Below are 22,723 nucleotides of genomic sequence, written 5' to 3' on the forward strand. Positions count from 1 at the left end.
AAGTTTTCCTCACCTCAAAAATTTAACCGAATAATATAATCAACTTTCTACAAAGAAAAACAAGAATAATAACAAATATATTGTTTATACATACTAGGTAATATATAAAATGTTTAGAGTAAGCTGTTGGAAGAGATTGTATAAATCGAGTATTCCAGTGATTATTAAAAAAAAAAAATTAAAAATTAAAATAAATATTAATATTTTTATGTATTGGAGCGATGCAAAATTTTGCCACCCCCTTATTAAGGTATTGCAAGTTCAAATACTAAAATTACAGTAATTCTAAAGAACTTTTTTGGCAAGAATAATAATATTTAAGTTTCACAAGATATTATTATTATTTATTGTAAGCATTCCCGCTCTCTAAAAGTAGCGCCCGTGACAGGCCATCACTTTCGCCCTTACAACACTACGCCACTGCATTATGGCACGTGAATACCTCACCAGATTATGGCAAAAATACTACAGCTTGAAGCTTCTAAAAGTACGGCTATTTAACAGAAAATCCCAACATGTTTGTATCGTTTGAATAACAACTCTACTTGAACTCCAAAGCAGAAAAATAAGTCTTTTTTCTGTTTGTTTTTTTTTTAAATTTAATTTTGTTACAACTCGTGTATTTTGATTAATGTTAGAGGTCGTGGATGCTGAGTGAGTTGAGGGCTGCGGCATCTGTTCGATTCCGGATTAAACGGGTTAGAGTTTATTATCCTTCCCACTCTGGTTAGTATAGGTTGGTTACCAACAGGACAATGTTTCCATATACCAGAAATGGTATGGGATTTGATTAATGATAATAATGACTCTCATTATTTACTTTTACAATAAATCTTAGTGAGTGATTACAACTCATTTATGTTAACTTGTATTACTGATACCCCATGAATTATCTACCTTAAGGCGATAACGAGAAAATATTTTATATTTTAACATGTGCTCGCAGTTAACAATTACCCATTAATTGTATCCCAAACTCTCAAATCCCATAGCATAGCCCTCGAAGAATGTTGTCGTAATTGGAAGATTAAGATAAATTCCCAACAAATTCCATGAAATAACCTTTACCCTTCGTCGTAAATCTACCGACTGCCCTACAGTTTCATTTAATGATGTTACTCTTACTCCTGTCTAACAGATCCGCTACCTTGGACTACATTTGGACAAACGATTAACCTGGAATTCTCACACAAGACTGAAAAAACAGGAAACTGCACGTCGATTTTGACTATTACAGCACTTACTAGACAAACGGTATAACCTTCCAACTCATCACAAAAGACTGATTTACATGACTGTAATAAGGCCAAACTGGACATATGGAGTTGAGCTTTGGGGCTCCACCTTCGAATTCCTCTTGTATTCAATCCTTACAATCCAAAATCCTTAATACTCCTTACTTTGTTACAAATAAAATCATACATAAAGACTCTTTCCATGATAAACTCCCTAATTACTCAAACCCCCTAGTTTCGAACCTTGCATCCTCTTCCATTCTTGACAATCCTCCGAGGCACCTGAAAAGAAGATGGCCACGAGAGTCATTAGAGTGCTACCAATGGATAGTTTCTCTATACGCCTGTAAAACACCATTTTAACTAAGATCAAATTTACTGAATATATGATATAATACAGTTGTAAATTTAAATAAAGATATTTAAAAAAAAAAGTGTTTTAACATAAAAGTAATATAAGTTTTAAGTTACCTATTCTCATATAATAATTTGAGTTCTAGCAGACATTTGTAGGTCTTATGATTCCTGAGATATAGATATCTCAAAATAAATTCACTCATTACTGAGTTTTTAGTAAATTTTTTATGGTGTTGCTATTTGAAAAGCTTTGTCTCGGAACTATTGAATGTAAATAGCTTTATTAAGGCTCATATCATAGCACATTTACTCTACTTTAAATGATGTTCTCTTAGGTTGTATAGTGTTGCTGGTAGTTTTAACGATATACAGCTCTGAATGAAAAATTGGAATAGCGGCCTTTTTTTATTCTCTCTACTTATACTTGTTAGACTCATCAATTTCGACTAGTAAGCATTCATAGTTTTCATTAAAGTAATTAAAAATTGGTCTGGATATATATAAAGTATTTTTTCTCCTCTTGGGCTCTTGTACTATTGTCTTAATTGTCCCGGGCAGTTAGTATTAACTTCGTTTTAAATCTGAAAAAAAAAGCTACAGCTATCTCATAAATAAATATTTAAGTCAAAGAAGGGACATATTGCACTTTTGCCAGTTGTCGTCGCTCTTCATGCAAATTCCGAAAAATGTTAGATGTATTCCTGCTTTATATCTTCTAGACATTTTAGTATATATAAGGTTATATGATTCACTCAATAACGAAACCGATTTCAATTACCGGTATTTTAATGTTTTTTTCTGTCGCTTTTACGTAAATGAAAACTAATTTTAGTTTTCATGTTTGAAGCATTTTGGTCATTTGAGGAGTATTGATTTCGATTTCTGAGGTCTCATAATAAATTGTGCACAAGCATTTCTTTTTTTTTTGTCAAAATAATTAGGGGTTCCCTGGATTATACCAATTAAATCGAGTTTTCTGAGACATCTTATAAACAAATATCGGTCTAAAAATTTCATGTGCAGATGATAACGTACTTTTTAAACTGTTTAACATTGAATTACTTCCAACTCATTACAAAAGACTGATCTACATGACAATAATAAGGCCCATCTGGACATACGGAGTTGAGGTTTGGGGCTCCACTAAACCTTCGAATTCCTCTCGTATCCAATCTTTACAATCCAAAATCCTTCGTAAAATCCTCAATGCTCCTTATTTTGTTACTAATAAAACCATCCATAAAGACCTAAATGTTCCTTATGTAACCGATCTAGCCCGAACCCGATATTATTCCTTCCATAATAAACTCCCTAACCACCCAAACCCACTAGTTTCTAACCTTGCTTCCTCTTCCATTCCTGGCAATCCTCCGAGGCGCCTGAAAAGAAGATGGCCTCGTGACCTTATATTGTAAACTGTTTTTAGAGTTCTACTACTGGGTAGTTTCTCTACATCCCGTATCATATCATTATGTCATTATGATCAAATTTACTGGTTGTATTTTTTATACAGTTGTAAATATCAACAAATAAATAAAATAAAATAATATAACATTGAATAAAAAAAAAATTGTGCTTACAAGAGACTGGCAAGAGTAGAAGCTAAAAAAAATTTGGAAAAAGGATTGGCATGTTCCAACATTAGTGGTGGTTACTGCTACACCATAGTTGTAACTACAGTTTTTACAGATAGTTACAAATATGGAGTGTTAAATTCTGTTTAATTACACCGATTTGAGTATATGTTAATTCTACCACCATAGTGTCTACTATTTAGTAAATACATTGTAATCACTATACAACAATTTATTTCTTCTTAAAAAACATCTTGCTAGAAACGTCAATTTGACAAGTTTGTTGAGAAGGACCTATATATATATATTTAAATCGAAGATAAAAATATAAGTTCATTATTAAGAACAATAAACCAATTAACACGACTTCAGATACTGTAAAGTCTTCTTTATAAAAAAAAAATTACTTGTGATTGAAGAGATCGTTAAAAAGAAATGATGACACCTTTTCATGATCATTTATTAATTTAGTACATTTACCGAGTCCTGTTCTTCTTAATAGGTTTCCAAATTCTTTTTCTTTTTTTCCTTTCGTTAATTATTTCTCCTTTCGCCACCGAGTTTCTTTCTTTCTCTTGAAAAAAAAAAAACAGTTTTCATTAAGGGCTTCAACAGAATTCTGCTTCATTATAAAGTGCTTAGCACTCAGTCAAATATTAATAATAATTCCCCTTCGAAGTTTAAGAGCACACCCAGAGTTATTAAAATTTTATTGCTCTCACAGACCGAGAGCCAATTCAAGAGGCAGTAGTACTAAAAATACTGGAGTCATGGCCTTCTTTGATCTCTACATGTTTTCCCAGTCGGTATATTTCAGGAATGTTTACTTAACCTGCAAACACTAATTTTTCTTTTTTCATCGTGCATTATTAATAAATCTTCATATGAGAATAACATGAAAAGTAAAGAACACGTTTAAAAACAAACATGGTAACTACAAAGAAAATTAAACCAAGCCTTTTATTAGCTAGACTTTAGATAGAGTTTTAAAAAATCATATTTTTAGAGACGGAGGGAACAGTTTTTTGTTAATTTTAGATATGACTCATTGAAATAAAACTAAATGAAAAACAAAACACACTTTATGGTGGAACAAACGTTACACAGTTTTTTAACAATGTAAAAATAATATTTTTTTTTTAAATTAAGGACTATTAAAATCAGAAAATAATTTAAATGAGTTAGAATATAAATCTTTCAACAAAGCTTATTTAATGTTTTGTGCAAATAAAGCACTATAAGATGGCACGAACAGTAAGCAGAAAAAGTTGATGTAACATTTCATGAATATACCCCCCTCTCCTACTTAAACATGTTATTTCAGTTTCTTACGAATTTCCTTCTAGAGCTAGACTGTTCACGTGCTCACATTTTTCGAAACATGATTATTCGAACTAAGGGGACTTCCAAGGGTCTATTTAAGTGTCGTAGAAATATCTAATCTGAAATTTTGTACGGGCGCAATTCCGACTTATACTTCAAATACAGACTTACAACTACTGTTAATCCTCTGGAATTTAAAGATGACCTTCGTTCGAATAACTTGCTCGGTAAAATGCCAAGGAGCCTGTGATCGTAAATTAATATTTTATGTTCTGTCATATAATAATATATGCAGTGCAGTATTCTTCTACAGCACCTTGGAAAATAGCATCTCCTAAAGAAGCCTTTTGATAAAAGATGTATAAAAGAGACTAAAGAATGAAAGGGCCCCCAATATAAGGGCCTATACAACTCAGATTGACTGATACAATATTTAAGGGACTGTGGCCAGCCCGCAAGCCTCTCAGCGGCCCTTACAACTTTTTCAATAGCAGTATTTACTCCTAGCTGTGATCCCTTTTTGCGGTAAAACCCCAACCCGACAGTTTCCGAATATATAAATATATTCAGAGTATCTTAGTCATGTAATATACTTACGAAAGCGTATCAGGAGAGAAACTGAACATTTATTAAAGGAAAGTCAAGTTGGAAGAAGATAGTTGACCGTATGACGTATATTGTAGGAAGATAGTCTGAGTGGCGGTAAATAAAGGTATCAAGATGGTAGAAGATGGTCAAGGTGATGTGCAATAATCTATTTTGACAATTAACTGTATTCATTTTTTACTTTATTAATGTAACCAAGAACTGGAGCGTATTAACTTATTTTTTTCTGTCCTTATTCAAAGAGAATCAGATTAACTAACTAGACTTTCTATGATAATTAATAAAGGTACCATCATAGTAAGAGAAAACTATTGCTAACCAACGTTTCGCCTCAAGACAATAGCTTTAGCTGCAGCCTTAGCTTTGCTGTTCAAGCTATCGTCTTGAACAGCCCTGATGAAGCCCTACAAAGTGGTGTGAAACGTCGGACAATAAATAGTTGAAAACTATTTTGTACTTTTTTGACCGCAACTCTGGCCATCTTCTTCATATTTTAAATTATACGGTCAACTATTTATATATATAAAACTATTTATGGTTAACCTACGTTTCACCCCACTTTTCAGGGCTAAATGAATAGTTACAGATATTTTAGAATTTTTTTTTTTCTTTTTCAGCCAAGACTCCCATTGGAGTCCTATACTGCCTAACCATGGTTAGGGGTCAATCTAAGTTCTTCATTTTGTGGGACCGCCACTCAATGAAAAAAGTCAACGCCCCAGGCCGGATTCGAACCGGCACCGCCAATAGACATCAAATTGGTGAGACTGTGTCTTAACCACTGAGCTATGGGCGGCCCTATTTTAGAATTAACAAAACATTAAAATAAAAGCATTTCAAAACAATTGTTATGTATAAAAAAATGTATAAAGTATGTATAAAAAAAAAAATATTAATATACTTATATATTGTTATTTATGTATATACTTCCTTATATTGTTATTATTAATTTTTTTTTTATATACTTTATAAACATAATAATTGTTTTGAAATGATTTGTTAATTCTAAAATGTTTGTATCTTTTCATTTAGCCCTGATAAAGCCCAGCACAGTGGGGCGAAACGTTGGTTATCAATAGTTTTCTTTTACTATGTTGGTACCTTTATTAATTATTATAGAAAGTCAAGTTAGTTAATCTGATAGGGACGTGAGGGACGTGCGGGTTGGGGCGCAGGTCCCAGTGCGCTTGGTTCGGAACGTTGTGGATTCGATTCCCACCTGGGGCAGTTAAACATTCATTTTTCGGCGGTTCCGAAGAATGAATCTTGACACTCCCACCCGGACCTACTAGGCCCACTTGCCGGACTTGTATTGTAATTGCAAGTAACAGTACCAGTAGTTAATCTGATTCTTTTAGAATAAGAGGAGAAAAAATAAGTCAATACTCCCCAGTTCTTGGTTACTTTAATAAAGTAAAAACTGTATACTAGTAAGTAGGTAATAGTCAAAATAGATTATTGTTTATCATCGTTAGGAGAAATAAAAAATGGCTTATTTTTCAGTAAAGAAAAATTTCTTTTAGAAAAAAGCTCAATTTTTACCTAGAGTATACCAAGGATACATAAAATGTTATTAAAAAGTAAATTTTGAAGTAATTAAGGTACATGTCCAAGAAGTTTATTTTCTTAAACCTAAATTTTTCAGAACTCCATATCCTGAAGGTACCTAAAACAGAAAAAAAAACCTGCATAGCACATTATTTAAACAAGAGTAAATTTTCGGAAATATGGTCTCTTTACCGAGATACTGTTATCAAAAGGTAACATTTTTTCCAAATAACAAAAAATCTATTTAACGAAGATAAAAGTTATCGAATTCGAGTGCTAATAGGCTTCGGTAAATCTAATAGTTCTTGAGATATAGTTTTTCATTCCCCAAATTTTTTTTTCCCGAACAACGAGAAATCAACATTTGAGAATTCATTTTGGTGAATACTATGGTACTTCTACTACTACTCTTCAATTGAGAGAAATTTGTACGTCGTTTCCTTGAGTAGTAGTTTAATATGATATTTCCCAAAATAAAAATCACAAAATAATTATTTTTAGTTAATTGGAAAAAATATTGGTTTTGAAAAACTTTATCTCGGGAACTAGTGAACGTAAACAGCACAATGAGGGCCCACATTTGTACTTTAAATGATGTTCTATTATGTTTTTCATTGTAGTAGGGTGTTTTAAGGATATCATGCTTCGAACGAAAAATTAATTTTTTTAAATGTTTTGAAACAACCATCAATTTAGCCAAGTAACTATATCATCAGAATTTACCCCTCGCGGTAAACCTACCAACTGCCCTACAGCATCCTTTAATAATATTACTCTTACCCCTGTCAAACAGATCCGCAACAACCTTGGGCTGCAAACGACTATCCTGGAATCCTCACACAAGATTGAACAGAGAGGAAACTACACGTCGGTTCCGATTATTACATTTACTAGACAAACGGAATAAACTTCCAATCCGTAACAAAAAGCCGATCTACATGCCTGTAAGAAGGCCAATCTTGACATACGGAGTTGAGCTTTGGGCCTGAAAAGAAGATGGCCAAGAGGCCTTCTACTGTAAAAATGTTATTAGAGTGCTACCAATGGATAGTTTATATACACGCCTGTATTACTCTATTATAAACTTACATCAAATTTACAGGATGTATCATTATGTATAGTTGTAAATTTCAATAAAGATATAATAAAAAAAAATCTATACAACTTTCATTAAAGTAATAAAAAATCAGGGTAAAATAAATGTATTTATTATTATTATTGGTTTATAAAAATACCTATTGCATTAAATGAGCGTTGGCGAAATTTTGATTTTTATATATATATTCAATTTTTTTTAACCTTCTATTTATGTTTTGATAGAATAATCTATGATTTTCAAAATTATCAATCAAATCCCACAATAACTAATACCTTAACGCAGTTCCTAATCATTTTTTCTGTTAACGTATTATAATTATTGATATGATAGGATGTATCAATACATGCTATACAATAGATCCTATTGCTATACAATAGATACAATAGACGCGATGTGGCTAGTATAATGGGCACCTCAGGAACTGTGATGTAATTGGTTCATTTAATATTACTAATTCATATATTCAATATTTATTACAACGTAATGGAGCTATAAACTAAAAAGATGCTAGTGTTTAGTTGACTTCAGAGATAGTTAAGAGTATAGTTGGAGCGTCCGCCCTAATGTAGAGACCACTGAACCTCCATTGTTGGGACCGCCTCTTTGATAGCTTCTATCAGCTTCGATATTCCGATATTTGTCAATAGTCTATTACCTTGTTTTTGCTTTAGTAAAAATATCTCAAGATCAGTAATGAAGATAAATAATGCCAACTGACCATATACTATAAAAAGAAAAGTAATATGTCAACATATAAATAAAATAAAATATACTCATATTTTTTGAACGGCTCATCCCGATGTAGATTCATCATCAAACTAACAATAAAATATATTCTCAATTAATGTAATATAGGTAATTACATACCCCTAAAATAGAAATAGTGAGGAAATAATAAAACATTTACAATTAATAGGAAATAATATCTGTTATTAACTCGCGTATAAAAATATCTTAGCTTTCGTTTCAAATTAAACCTCATGAGATCAATTGACATCTTATTAAATAGAAAAAAAGATCTTCAAGTATTTTTCATTTAATTTTTTTTTCTTTACTCTAATTACATTTATAACCAAGGTTTTCTAACAAAATGTTAATTAAATAAATTCATAAGTTATACATTAAAATTTTCAATTTAAATATTAGGCAAAGATTGCTTTATTTTTACTTATTCAATCTTTATCTGTGTCATTTTCTAGATAGATAAAGGGAGGTTGGACTTGAAGAAAAAAGAAATAAAAAAGAAAAGAATACAGGAAAGGTAAAGAATAATTAACTAAAAAAATTAAAATTAAAATTAATTTTATTTCTTTATTTCTATTTTTTTAAACTTAAATATTACATTAATTACATATATTTTATTTCCATAACTTTAATTTTGAAATTATTATTAATAAATCAAATTATGACTTTATATTTTTAGTTCATTAATTATGTTCTTTTCCTCACATATTTAAGTACCTATATATACGTTTTATTTCACACTTCTTTCATTACTTTATTTTTATCTATATTCATTATGTACAATTATTTACTTTAATCTTTCTATACCAACGGTTGTGGAAGGAGGAGATTTCGAACGCCAGATTTTTACCCAATAAAGGGTACCCATTTGTGAGGCTGGGTGGACCCTGGAGTTTTAATTTAATTAAAACGATTTCATATATAACCAACTTAAAACACAATCTATAAACATTTTTTAACTAAACAAAAAAAAATTTAATTTACAAAATATATTAATTAAAATACAAAATAACTGTTAATTTCTTGATAAACCAAAAGTAAATTGAAGCATTTTGAAAAATATTGAGATATTAAAATAATGGTTTCTTACTAAATAATCAAATAAAAAAATTATTATTTTTGTTTTTTTTATTGTATTATTATTACGGTATCCCAGTTATATTATTAATAAATCTACGACCTTTGATCAGAATTCATCAATTTACGAAAAAAATAACAAAAATTATATCTTAAAACCATTATTACCAAACAGTCCCCGAAATCTGGGCCTGACCTGTTGCAAAGAATGCAGTGGCTGAGATGGAAGAATTCCTCAGGTATTGGCTTCGATTCAGGCATCGTACTCTACGATATCGCCCGGTATACACCCTCCCTTCTCAAGGTATTATTAGCCCTAAATAAAGCCTATTAAGCCAGATGACCATGCGTCATAGAGGTGATTAGACCTTATCACTAAGGGCTACATTAAAGGTTCCTCTAGCAGCACAATCAGCTGAGTGCTTCACTCTGTCTACATCACCTTCCTATTAGTCAGGATTATTAAGGGGGATTCTTAAATAAAGGGAATTATCAAATAACACTCATCCTAAAAAATTCTTAGGTTATATCTAAGCTAAAACATTATTACGCTAAATTTGAAAGCGAAATCTGCAAATAAGATTGTCGCAGGCTAAAAGATGCCATGACAATAATGCTACAACCTCGAAAACGGTAAAATGAACTTTATGAATCCTTAAACATTCAATTATTGTTAAGTTGTTAATTCTCAGATCTTATTTCATAAGGAAAACGAACATTAATCATGCTAAATAACAATTTTTATTGTTTGCTAAATCATGCCACTGTAACTTCATAAACTTGTTATTTTTACTCTCCGGCCAGCTGTTGTGAAATAGATGGTCAAGATCGCGTTCATATCGTAATGGTTACCAAAACATTTCAGATTGCGGAAATTTTACAAAATTTTCCATTGTCTGTTTTTAGTTTTTTTGACAAGTCTTTATTTGAGGAACGGAGTGGCTGAGTGGTAAGGAACTGTGCTGTTAACTCCAAGGATCCGGCTTAATATTTTTTTTTAAATATTTATTTATTGCTATTTACAACTGTACATTATAATTGTATTGTATTCTAGAATAAGTGTTACAGGCGTGTAGAGAAACTACCTATTGGTAGCACTCTAATGACATTTTACATTAGCTGGTCTCGTGGCCACCTTCTTTTTTAGGCGCCTCGGAGGATTGTCAGGAATGGAAGAGGATGTAAGATTAGAAACTAGGGGGTTTGAATGATTAGAGAGTTTATAATGGAAGGAGTGATATCTGGTTTGGGCTAGATCGGTTACATAGGGAACATTAAGGTCTTTATGTATGATTTTATTGGTGACAAAGTAAGGAGCATTGAGGATTTTACGAAGGATTTCGGATTGTAAGGATTGAATACGAGAGGAATTCGAAGGTTTAGTGGAGCCCCAAAGCTCAACTCCATATGTCCAGATTGGTCTTATTACAGTCATGTAGATCAGTCTCTTGTAATGTGTTGGAAGTTTAGACCGTTTGTCTAGTAAGTGCTGTAATAGTCCAAATCGACGTGCACTATCCTGTCTTTTCAGTCTGGTGTGAGGATTCCAGGTTAATCGTCTGTCCAAATATAGTCCTAATATAGCGGATCTGTTCGACAGGGGTAAGAGTAACATCATTAAATGAAACTGTAGGGCAGTCAGTAGGTACTTTATATCTAGATTTGACAAATATTTATTTATTATTTTACTGTAGCGTGATTCATTCCTGTGGGTTCGCGAACCCTCCGGCGACCAGCCAGCCACATTAAGTGAGTACCCTTAACTGAAAACACTGGTAGTGGAGCGTGAGCCAAATCACCTCCTCACCCAACCGTTGGTCTAGTAACAGTATTTGATTACAAAGTACTACACCCTGCATGTTATAGCAGTACAGATTTATTTTGTTAATAGTCTTTATTTTTTCTGTAAAGAATTCCTTCTTAATATCGTTGCAGAAAATTAAAATTCAGCTTTAGTGCCTTAAAGTAGAAATAAAAATACAAAAAAATCAGCAAATAAAAATAAAACAGTAAAAAGGAAATAAAGTTATATCAAAATGTTATTTCTAATATTAATAATTTGCAAAAAATACCAAATAATGTTATGTTATAATATATGATAAAAAATATTTCCGATGAAGGTGTAAACAAAAAAAAAAAAAATAAAAATATTATTTTATTTTCAATTTACTAATGTTGGTTGGAACCTACTACAGACTTTCAATCCTTTAGGATCTGGATAAATAAGAAGAGAAGGAATAAGCGTGGAGTGGTGAATAGAATTCCATTGAAAAGAAAAGGATCAGTTAATGAAAAGTCAATCAAAAGCTACTATTCGAATATCATAAATTTAATCCTCATTATTATCATCATATATAAAATTAAGTGAAATACATTTTGTAAGATTTGAATTAATAATGCAGTAAAAACTGTACATACAAGAATAAAGTCAAAACGAATAATGTAATCATCATGTCTATCTGGAGGAAATGCTTCTCATTGGCATATTATGAACCACAGGAATGTGATGATTAGAAACAAATTTTTTTTAGTATTGCTTGTTAATTGGCAGTTTTTTTTTTAAAATAACTGATATCTATGTAAAATATAGATTCTAGTGTCTAGCGAAGCAGAAAGAAAAAAATCTAGGACACGTGTTCTCTAGTATTTTCTGTATAGGAAAATCTATTTGTTTATTTTATAAACCACACGTAAAATACACAAATGGATTTTCTACCTCCTCCCGCCTTATATATTCTTCCCTAATCCCGCCTAGGACTCATCAGTGATTTCGCACGTACAGGAATAAATATCTCTAGCTAAAAGTTTATATAGGCTTATTTATGGGATTGTTCTGCCTCCTGAATACTGAATACCATAAAGGACCTACTGTTATCCTGTTTAAAATTCATGGGCGCGCTGTTATTCCGGACTTTTCTTTATCACGTTGCTTTATTTCCGAGGAAAACTGTTTTTATCAGATTATAGATGAGTTGGGGAATCTATTTTACACGAATTTCGGCAGAGTATTTGCATATTCCAATTTTTTTTTACTGTACCGAAACACTAAGATAGGATTTTGCCTTTACGAAAACTTTTTTTTATCAAGAAATAATACTTACAGCTTTTAGTTGTGAGGATTAGGAGATTAACGTCGGTCGCATGCACACTAAATGGTTTCCCTGTATTTAGTTGTTACAATACAAAGAGTGTTAAAGGAGAATTTTTCAGGAAATGAGGGCCGGATAGTTAACCAAACATGTTTTTTTAAACGGGTTTTCAGGGAAAAATACATTCTTTCAACGAGAAAATCCACATTTTTCTAATGTTACAGAACATTTCTCAGCTTTTTTCAATTCCGGAATTTAAGATGAATTAACTACAAGAAAGCAACCTCTTTATAGAAAAATACCACTTCATTAAACTATTTTGTTAGACAAAGCAAAGTGAAAAATAAATAATTTTCAGAAATACCCAATAGAATTCCAGACATGATATTGGTGGGCTGGGGCTAATGTATTAATTATGCGAAAAATGACACCAATTGTGTCTGAAACCGCGAAATGGTTTGCTGTGGTGTTCCCAACAACTTATAGAAGCTTATGAGTGGGTGGCATTGTTTTGCATTGCAGGGAAGCAACTTTCTCAACAACTATTTATAGATGAAAATGTTCCACTCTTACATCATCATAGAATCTATAAGTTATTTTAATGTTCATTATTGTTTTACAAAGTGCTAACATTTTTATTTCGCATTTATACAGAACTGTCTCTTAGTTTATTTAGGAAATAATAAACTCAAAAGTACAGAAACCCATATTTATGTTTTTCTAGTTTTTTACATACATTTTGTATTTTTTAATATCTACTCAAATCCCAAACTGAAGCAAAAACGACTTATAACTTCAGGAAAGATAAGATATAAATTTTACTGACCTCTTTTGAATTATGGCCACGATAATCAAAATAAATCGCTAATTTATTCAAACAAATTATTTTTTATTCATAATCTATTACCTCATAGCTACTTTCGCTTTACACTTTCCATATCTTTGTAGTTCCATTAGCGAAAGTACCCGCATGGATATGTAGCACATTTTCACTTTGTCACATTAACATCACACGTTTTAAGTTATGCATTTCACAAAAAATCAGGTCAGCCTCTTCGGAAGTATAATGATGCAACTGTAAACTTTGTGAAATTGGATTTATTGTGTTGGTGAGCTAAAAATTCATCAACTAAATCTTTATAAATGCATTTTTGGTTTGCCTCAATATTTACTTACTGAGCAGTGATATCGATTTTATACTTTTTTAGAATTTATCCGAAATTTAGGCTAAATTCGCTAAATCATTGTAAAATTAATTGGTCTACGGTATTAGATTATTCTTATTCTCATTGGATTAATTTAATTGGGCTTTAATGGCAAATTTGTTTAAAATCACCCTCCAAAGTACCTTTAATTTTACTTATTTGAAATAAATAAGCAGTTCTTATTGTTAGCAGTAATAAACAATGGATAAATACAAAATATGGAAGAATTTAATAATTGATTGAAGGAGAAAAAAGAAAAAGTAGACGTTTTCAATTCTAAAGAGAAAAATGTGGAAAAAAGGAGTTAGAATTAGATAAATGCAAGACAGCTCGATCTCTTCCGATGACATTATACAAGGTTTTTAAATTATAATGTTGCTCTTGTTGTTTTAATCCGAAGGCAAAAAACTACTGAAAATTATTATTGCCATTGTTAATTATTGATTATTCAACTAGATATTAAATCTTTTCTTACTACTGAACAATGTATGTACTTGGTAATGAATGAACGATTATGAAATCAAATAATAACAAAAAATAATAAATATATATATATATATAATATCAGAATAAAAATAAATAATAGATAATGATATTATTTTGTATACTATAAAATCATATATAAGAACAAAATCGATAGATTTGATGAATTTAATGGTGTTGATCATGTTCTCCTCACTGTCGCACTAGACCCTGGAGAGTTGTCCACGAACTCCGGAAATTTTTCATCTCTGTATCGAGGACACTCCTCAAAAAAGTGAAACACAGACACAATGGCTTTACAGATTTCTCACTGAGATGGATCTTTTCTTGTTATGAGGTGTTCATGGTTCAAACTGCAGTGGCCAATTCTGAGGCGCGTTACAACTACCTCCTCTCTTTAACATGGTCTGGACGTGGATGATGGAGCCCAACAACCCACGGTTGGTTTTATTATTTCGGTCTTATCATTTCTGCTGCTGACCAATTCTACTCCCAATCATTAAATATTGCAATCCATTTCGGCCGGAACAGATCTGAAGAGGAAATGTAATTGGTTGTTATATTTTCCAGTAACTGGACTTCTGTTGCAGCTTCATCAACTTTTTCGTTTCCAGGGATCCCTCAATCTGCTGAATATTGTAAAGAATCTCTTAAAAAAAAAAAATGTAATGTGTTTTAAAAAACAGCAGGTCAGACTGCTGCTCAAGAATAATGACGCAACTGTAAACTTGATGAAATTGACTTTATTGTATTGTCGGGCTCAAAAATTCATCTACTAGATGTTTATCATGAACATAATGAAGTCATTTTCACAAAATTATACAATTAATAAAATTTCAATCAATAAAAAAAAAATAATAAAAACATTCATGCCTATGGAAAATTTATTTATTTCTCCACGACTACAAGCTTTAAGACTACAACTTGATGAGTTCTAAATACTACCTTCCAAAATAACTTACAAGGCTGGAAAACATATTGCTCTTTGGGCCTTGAAAATATGATTGAACAATAATTGGAGGTTAAAAATCAATGATCATACTTTTGATAACATTCTCATGGCAATGACATGGACTTGATATCCAATCAAAACTATGCCTGCTTCAAAGTAATCCTTGTCATAAAGTAACACCAATGTCCTTAGCTCTCCAAGAAATTTTACATTATTAACTCAACTACCAATCAATAGACAACAGACATGGTAGGTCTCATATTTTTGAAAACACAACATTCACTTACTATCCTTCTTTTTTTAATATTTATTTATTGCTATTTACAACTTTACATTATAATTATTATTTATATTATCTGATCTAAGTTAAATTGGAGTGTTACAGGTGTGTAGATAAACTACCCATTGGTAGCACTCTAATGAAATTTTACATTAGCTGGCCTCGTGATCATCTTCTTTTCAGGCTCCTTGAAGGATTGTCAGGAATGGAAGAGGATGCAAGATTAGAAACTAGGGGTTTTGAGTGGTTAGATAGTTTAGAATGGAAGGAGTGATATCTGTTTCGGGCTAGATCGGTTACATAGGGAACATAAAGGTCTTTATGTATGATTTTATTTGTGACAAAGTAAGGAGCACTGAGGATTTTACGAAGGATTTTGGATTCTAAGGATTGAATACAAAGGTTTAGTGGAGCCCCAAAGCTCAACTCCATATGTCCAGATTGGCCTTATTACAGTCATGTAGATCAGTCTTTTGTAATGTGTTGGAAGTTTAGACCGTTTGTCTAGTAAGTGCTGTAATAGTCGAAATCGATGTGCAGTTTCCTGTCTTTTCAGTCTTGTGTGAGGATTCCAGGTTAATCGTTTATCCAAATGTAGTCCAAGGTAGCGGATCTGTTCGACAGGGGTAAGAGTAACATCATTAAATGAAACTTTAGGGCAGTCAGTAGGTTTACGACGAAGGGTAAAGGTGATTTGATGGGATTTGTTGGAATTTATCTTAATCCTCCAATTACGACACCAATCTTCGAGGGCTGTGATATGGGATTGGAGATTTTGGGATACAATGAATGGGTTATTATTAACAGCGAGCACACATGTGTCATCGGTATACGTGGTGAGGATAGTGTACTTACTATTCTTGAGTTAAAATTAATCTTCGTTCGTTTCAGATAAGATACTATTATTCACTGTGGCAATACTTCCCCGAAATAATTTTCGAAACTGGTCGACTATCTCCAATTTCAACAGTTTTCAAAAAATTACTTTTAATAATATTTCTTGTGGAAAAAATTTTAAAACATCTGCAATAGTATAGCAATATTATAGAAATATAATTTTTTAATGAAATTCACATTCTGCTCTTATCCATTTATTCGATGCTAAATTGTTATAGAATTAATGTTGACAACAGTTTTTATGGAGTTAGTCATCTTGTCAACTTAAATGCTTATATATAGGCTAAGGTGAAATTAAATGACTATTCTTTATAACTACGGTGATATAAAAAGATTCATTAGACTGGCAAAACTGCACATGTTTGGTAGTTTAACAGGTTTTAGAAAATAACTTCTATTAATATGTTGTTCGTCACTCTCCATTACTTTCTATAATAACTATTATATTTTAAGAAACTTTGGCTATTCAATGGTGTATAATTAATTCAAATTACTACTCTTATTTCCGGAAATCAGTTTTCAACCTGTAAAAATAATTTTCCTTTCATCTCCTAAAATAATTTTCAAATTCTGTCATAGTTTATATTTCTCTATTTTTATTATTAGTGAAACTGTGAGATTGCTAATTATTTCAAATAAACAAAATTCCTTCTATTTCAACAAGGACAAGGCCTGGATAATATTAATAACATTTAATTTTTCACTGATTTATCGAGTTTAATAAAAATCGTTTGAGCCATTTTTTAAGTGTAAAATCGATTATATAAAGTGGCACTACCAGTTTGATTTTAACGAAAAATTTGTCATGCCTCAGGTTCACACTTGCTCTAAATATATAATTTCAGTTTCGTACGACTTATAGTTTTTAAGCAAGACAATTAACATTTTGCGAGACTTGATTTTTCGGAACCAAGAGATATTTCTCGAGAAAGCAATACCTCCCCTTACTATAGATTTACATTCATTAGGTAATAATTACAACTAAATGTTAATATTGTAAATTCCTCTTCACTTAGTCAAATCACCTATAATTTGCCTTTATGGCGTAGAATTAAGGGACAGCGGAATTAATTCGAGAGCTAACCGGATCAGTCGATGACAAAGGATGACACGGGGCGGAGTAGGATTACAGAGCAGCTACACTTGTCTCATTAGTCCAAGGCGAGGCTAGGACCTGCTACAGCAACATAATCTAATAGTCACCTCCTGTTTGACGGATGTCGGCTTTGTCCGAGACAATGGTCGCGCGAATTTAATATTCATCCGCCACTGGAATATCCCAGTACTTAGCTGTCCCTATTGTTCGCTGGACGTCTTGCAGGGAGGTCCAGGAGTAACTATGCTATTCAATGCGGATCTGTTGTGAGGACTAAGCGTCTCTTGTCCAGGTCCAAGTTGGAGTTCTATGCTTACAATACTGTTCTGTAAACGTAAATTCTTCCAGGCAACACTGCTCTGATATATCAAAACTTCTTAGAATCACAGCGACAAATAAACCAAATTATTGAATAGGGTACAATGTAGATAAGAATAGAATTATTGTTCAACTGGTTGTCGTGAGGCTAATTAGCTTGACTTCAAAGTTTACAGCCACATCAAGTTACTGACTGTTTATTATATAGTTCATTCTTGAATTTTATAGACAAATTTAAAATTTAAAGATTATATTAGTTAGGAATCGATTATAATGCAATTTCATAATCTAAATATTGTTTGCTTTTTCTTTAAGTAGCCTTCTTACTTCAATTCTTTATTTTCATCTTCAGACGCAAATTTTTTTCACTTGTTTTATCTTGCATTTTTTCTTTTCCTCATTACTTGTTTTTCATAACGATTTTTAAATAGTTGTTTGAAGGTCACTTTTTGTATAATTTTACAACTTAACAAAAAAAAATTAAAACACTAAATATTGTCGTTACTATGAAGGAATGTTCATTATTAAGGAATTTCACCAAATAACCTTTAGAAAACCGTTCAGAGAAAATAATAATAAAAAAAAAATTAAGATAATAAAAAACCAAGATAAAGTAACAAGTGAAAAACAAAAAAGTAAAAAGTGAATACAGCGCTTGAAAAAGGAGTGACCGTCCGGAACGTCAAAAGGACTACTTTTATACGAAGTATAATGAACAACTTTATTTTTTAATAAATAATTCAAAACACTATCCAATTATAGTCTCAAACTTTTATTTCTTTTACACGTCCAACTTTTCGGCCAATTCGGCCATGTTCAGGGACAATCTCAACACCAGTATGAAAACATATATTTTAACCACTCTAAAAACTTCATTCACAACGTTGTGATAAAAGTGTATTAATAGTGTTTGCAGAGAAATAATTTTGACTGTGGTTTTTAATGGATAATTGACTTATTAGATATAAATGTTTTGACCTGGGCAGAATAGCCTGAATGAAGTTTTTAGAGTGGTTAAAATATATGTTTTCATAGTGGTGTTGAGATTGTCCCTGAAGATGGCCGAATTGGCCGAAACGTTGGACGTGTAAAAGAAATAAAAGTTTTGAGACTATAATTGGATAGTGTTTTGAATTATTTATTAAAAAATTACCAGTCTCAAGAAAAAATTTTAAGATTATAAATAAAACTTTATTTTTGTTGTTTCACTTTTAGCGGGACTTTTAAATTATTAATTAACAATCTTAATTATTAACAATAAAATATATATTATTAGACATTCGTTATTGTTTGCTTTTGTGCCTTTGGGTATTTCCAAACTTATAATTGAAAATAAGAAAATAAATCTAATACTTCTACTACTAAATCTAATAATGGAGTTGTATTTATGAAACCAAAGAATTTTAACTAGGGTGAAGAAGTAGCGAAATATGTTTGAAATTGGCCAATAGGAAAATTGCCGAAACGTTATGGGATATCTAAAAAATATATATAAAACAATTTTTTTTTTTTGCAAATATATTCTTATCTAATTTTATTTTTTACGAAGTAGTAAGAAATAATATCCTAAGAATATTTTTCCCAAGTCATTCCGATTGATAATTAATACTTTAAAAAGTTGCAGGAGGAATGAAATTTAATTGCCTAGAAAGAAATTTTATAAATTTTCCTCATATATCAAACTAATTGATATAATCTAAATAGGTTTAATCAAGATGCTTCATATCCTGGTAGTGATCAATAATAAATAATTAAGTAAAAATAGTTTTTATAAAATCATAATAATAAATAAGTATTAATATTAATAATTAAATTAAAAGGGTATAAATGTATTTTATATCTGGATTCATGGAATACGGCTTTGAGTGTTATAAATCACTGGGGAAGGAGGTAGAAGGAGGAGTTATACTTCACATAAAAATGGGATTTGATCAAATCTCAAAAGTTCATAATCAACTCATGGAAGATGTTAAAATAATAATTCTAAGGAGTGATTTCACAAAAGAAAGTAAATAATTCAATCATATTCAAATCATATTATTGAGATATTAAAAGTATTTATTTAGTAAGGCATACATTATTAAATGTAGAGTAGGTAACAATATCGTCATTTAAATACGAATTATTTTTATTTGAACTAATTAACAAAATAAGAAGTTAATTACCTTTACATTTTTAAAGACAAAAAAGATATTTTTAGAAAAATTTTAAACTTCCTTAGCGAATATTATTAATTATTATGATATCCTTTCATTGTTATTAAAACACTGTTGATTTGTGCCATCTCCAGTTACAAAGTACGTTAATTTTTATACAGGCTCATCTTTTGTTTTTACATTATATTTTGGATTGTTCAAAGGAATACTTCATAAATACTTGATCTCAAAATAAGGATAAGTTTCCTGCAATTCATGCATATTTCGGCTACTCCATAAAATTGTTCCATTAAAGGTATTATTAGATATTAGCTTTTTTAAGAGCGTTCCCAGGTAGCTAATATTTTATAATTCTACAGGGGTACTAATTTAGTAAAAATTATTTTGAAATGGAGATGAGATCAATCTCCAAAGGTAGATAATCAAATCACGGACATCTAAACAATATGGTTTCATTTTTTTTTTCTAAAACAGTTAAGAGATTTGATCAAATCACTTGTTTTCTTTAGAAAAAAATCATTCCATAAAGGAGTTGTTTTAACATCTTCCATGAACTAATGAACTAATCATCTACTTTAGAGATTTTATAAAATCTCCATTCTTAACATCTCTCTGCAACATATATACGAGTATGTTTCCCATTAAGCTTAGGCACATCCAGAGACTCTGTGTAGAAAGTTGCTTTGCAGGCTGAACAATTTTATTAGTTTTTTTAAAAACATTTTAAGAGTTGTAATAGTAGAACAATAAGTAAGTATAATAATACGAAAAAAGAGAGGTGACTTTCAGATAACATTTCGTCCTGCCTAGAGGACCTTTTAGAGTTTTTAAATTTTACGCAACTCTGTATGGTTTGAAATGTTTGGAGTTGGTATTACAAAAGTGCCTTCACTTGTATTAATTTTCTAACCCTCTGCCAAATTAAGCATTAGTGAAACAATGAAATCACTTTTCATCTGTTTTTCAAATAAAAATGCAAACTTGGTGACGAATATCTGCTGCTTTTATTTTTCATTTAAATTTTATTTAAAATTAACAATTGATATTTAATTATTAATTGAAATGAAAAGGTCTTCTATTGTAGATTCAATAGACCAAGGTTAATAGTGCTCTGAAAAAATTAAATGTTGTAAATAAATAAAAGCTAAAGCGACGTGGATACATCAGTGGAAATTATTCAAGTCCTTCCCTACCAGACCGTTGGTGATTAGACCTACCGTACCCGTTGAAAACTTTATTTTCCACTTTCCAGACCTCACCCCCTGCTTTATTATTCATTATTCCCCTAACCATCAGATACGAGAGCCCTATTTCGGATCACCAATGGTGAATTCCTTGGGTCGGGAAACCATTCCAGGTATGTTCGTTTTAATAATAATGCACTTTAAATAGGTAAAAAGGAAAATAAAGTCTGATAATTAAAAAAGGAGATATGCATTCATTTATATTGAAAAACAAGAGCTATGGTAAGTATGTGTCATAAGCTAAACCGAGGTCATACATAATTTTCGATATTTTGAAAAAATAAATAATTGGGTCATACTCTCTACGGTGTACGATTTGTTTCCCTGTCTGATTGCATGTCTTTACTATTAATATATGGATATGAAAAAAGTCTTCATTTAGAGGAAGGATTATGCTACGAGTATAAACTCACTCATTTGGAATAGTCATTTTATTACAGTAACAGGTAATTAAAAGTTCTCAAAGTTGGATTACCTCATAACATTGGAGTGTCTCACAGTTAACTTTTACATATTTGAACTTTCCTATCAACGACATGGAAAGAAAAAAGAAAAATTGATTTGGGATTTTTGAAAACAATACTTAGTAATACCAAGTACTTATAGAAGAATAAATTTATCTTCACGGTTTAGATTTTACATCATAATACATGTCTGTCTCATATTTTAAAGCTCATAACCCTGCAACGTTTGAAAATGCGGCCAATTCTGAAAAAGAACATTATAAAAAAATAGTTCGGTTTAAAACAATGGGATTGGGACAATCTGTAACCTCCTATGATTTCTAGCACATTTGTTTTCGCCTGGTTTGCAAGAAATTGTTGGGATTCGTGAACGTCTCCATATGTTTCCTTACAACCCTAATCGATTTTGTTTAACCTTGGGGAGTTGGTTAAAACCTAATTATATCACGAACTTACGCGTCATTTAATCATTATTTCAAAGCCAGAACTCATAAAGTCATCACACTGCAAAACATGAGCTCTTTTGTTGAATAACATCACAACCCTAGAGTTTGTAGGTGGTGAGGAAAGTCTACTTAACATATTGTATATATATATTCTTATGCAGACTCAAAATGACGCTCATTTGTAAGTAAGTTGTTTGTTAATTTCCCCGTATTGTAGAGGGCATTAAAATATAAATAAAATTCTTATTATGAAGTAGTGGAATCATCAAAAAAACACTTACTAATTCGATTTTGAGTTAAGTTACTTTCAACTTTCTTAAAGTGCATAAGTAGCTTAGAATTTATTCTTATCTATTTATTTTATTATTTTTTTCTTCTTTTAATAAGAACATTGTTTATAGTTAGGGGTGTCTTTTGTATGAGACTATGCCTCCCCCATAATCAACTGTTAACAAAAAAATATATATAATATAACGGTTATATCAACCATGTATGGCCCACCAGCCGATCTGGTGTAAAATAAAATAAAT

The 22,723-nt window shown here is 31.0% G+C and overlaps 1 long non-coding RNA gene across 1 annotated transcript in view; it reads right to left on the bottom strand.

Moving 5' to 3' along the window:
- Positions 1-3,608: 3,608 nt before the first annotated feature.
- Positions 3,609-22,723, bottom strand: part of LOC136796838 (uncharacterized) — a 184,255-nt gene continuing 165,140 nt past the window's right edge. The window contains exon 4 of the long non-coding RNA XR_010844601.1: positions 3,609-3,740. This is a non-coding gene — a long non-coding RNA (uncharacterized lncRNA). The remainder of the gene's footprint in view (positions 3,741-22,723) is intronic.

Source organism: Halyomorpha halys, unplaced genomic scaffold (assembly GCF_000696795.3).
Source record: "Halyomorpha halys isolate HHAL.00 unplaced genomic scaffold, Hhal_1.1 Scaffold1448.1, whole genome shotgun sequence".
Taxonomy (NCBI): Eukaryota; Metazoa; Arthropoda; class Insecta; order Hemiptera; family Pentatomidae; genus Halyomorpha; species Halyomorpha halys.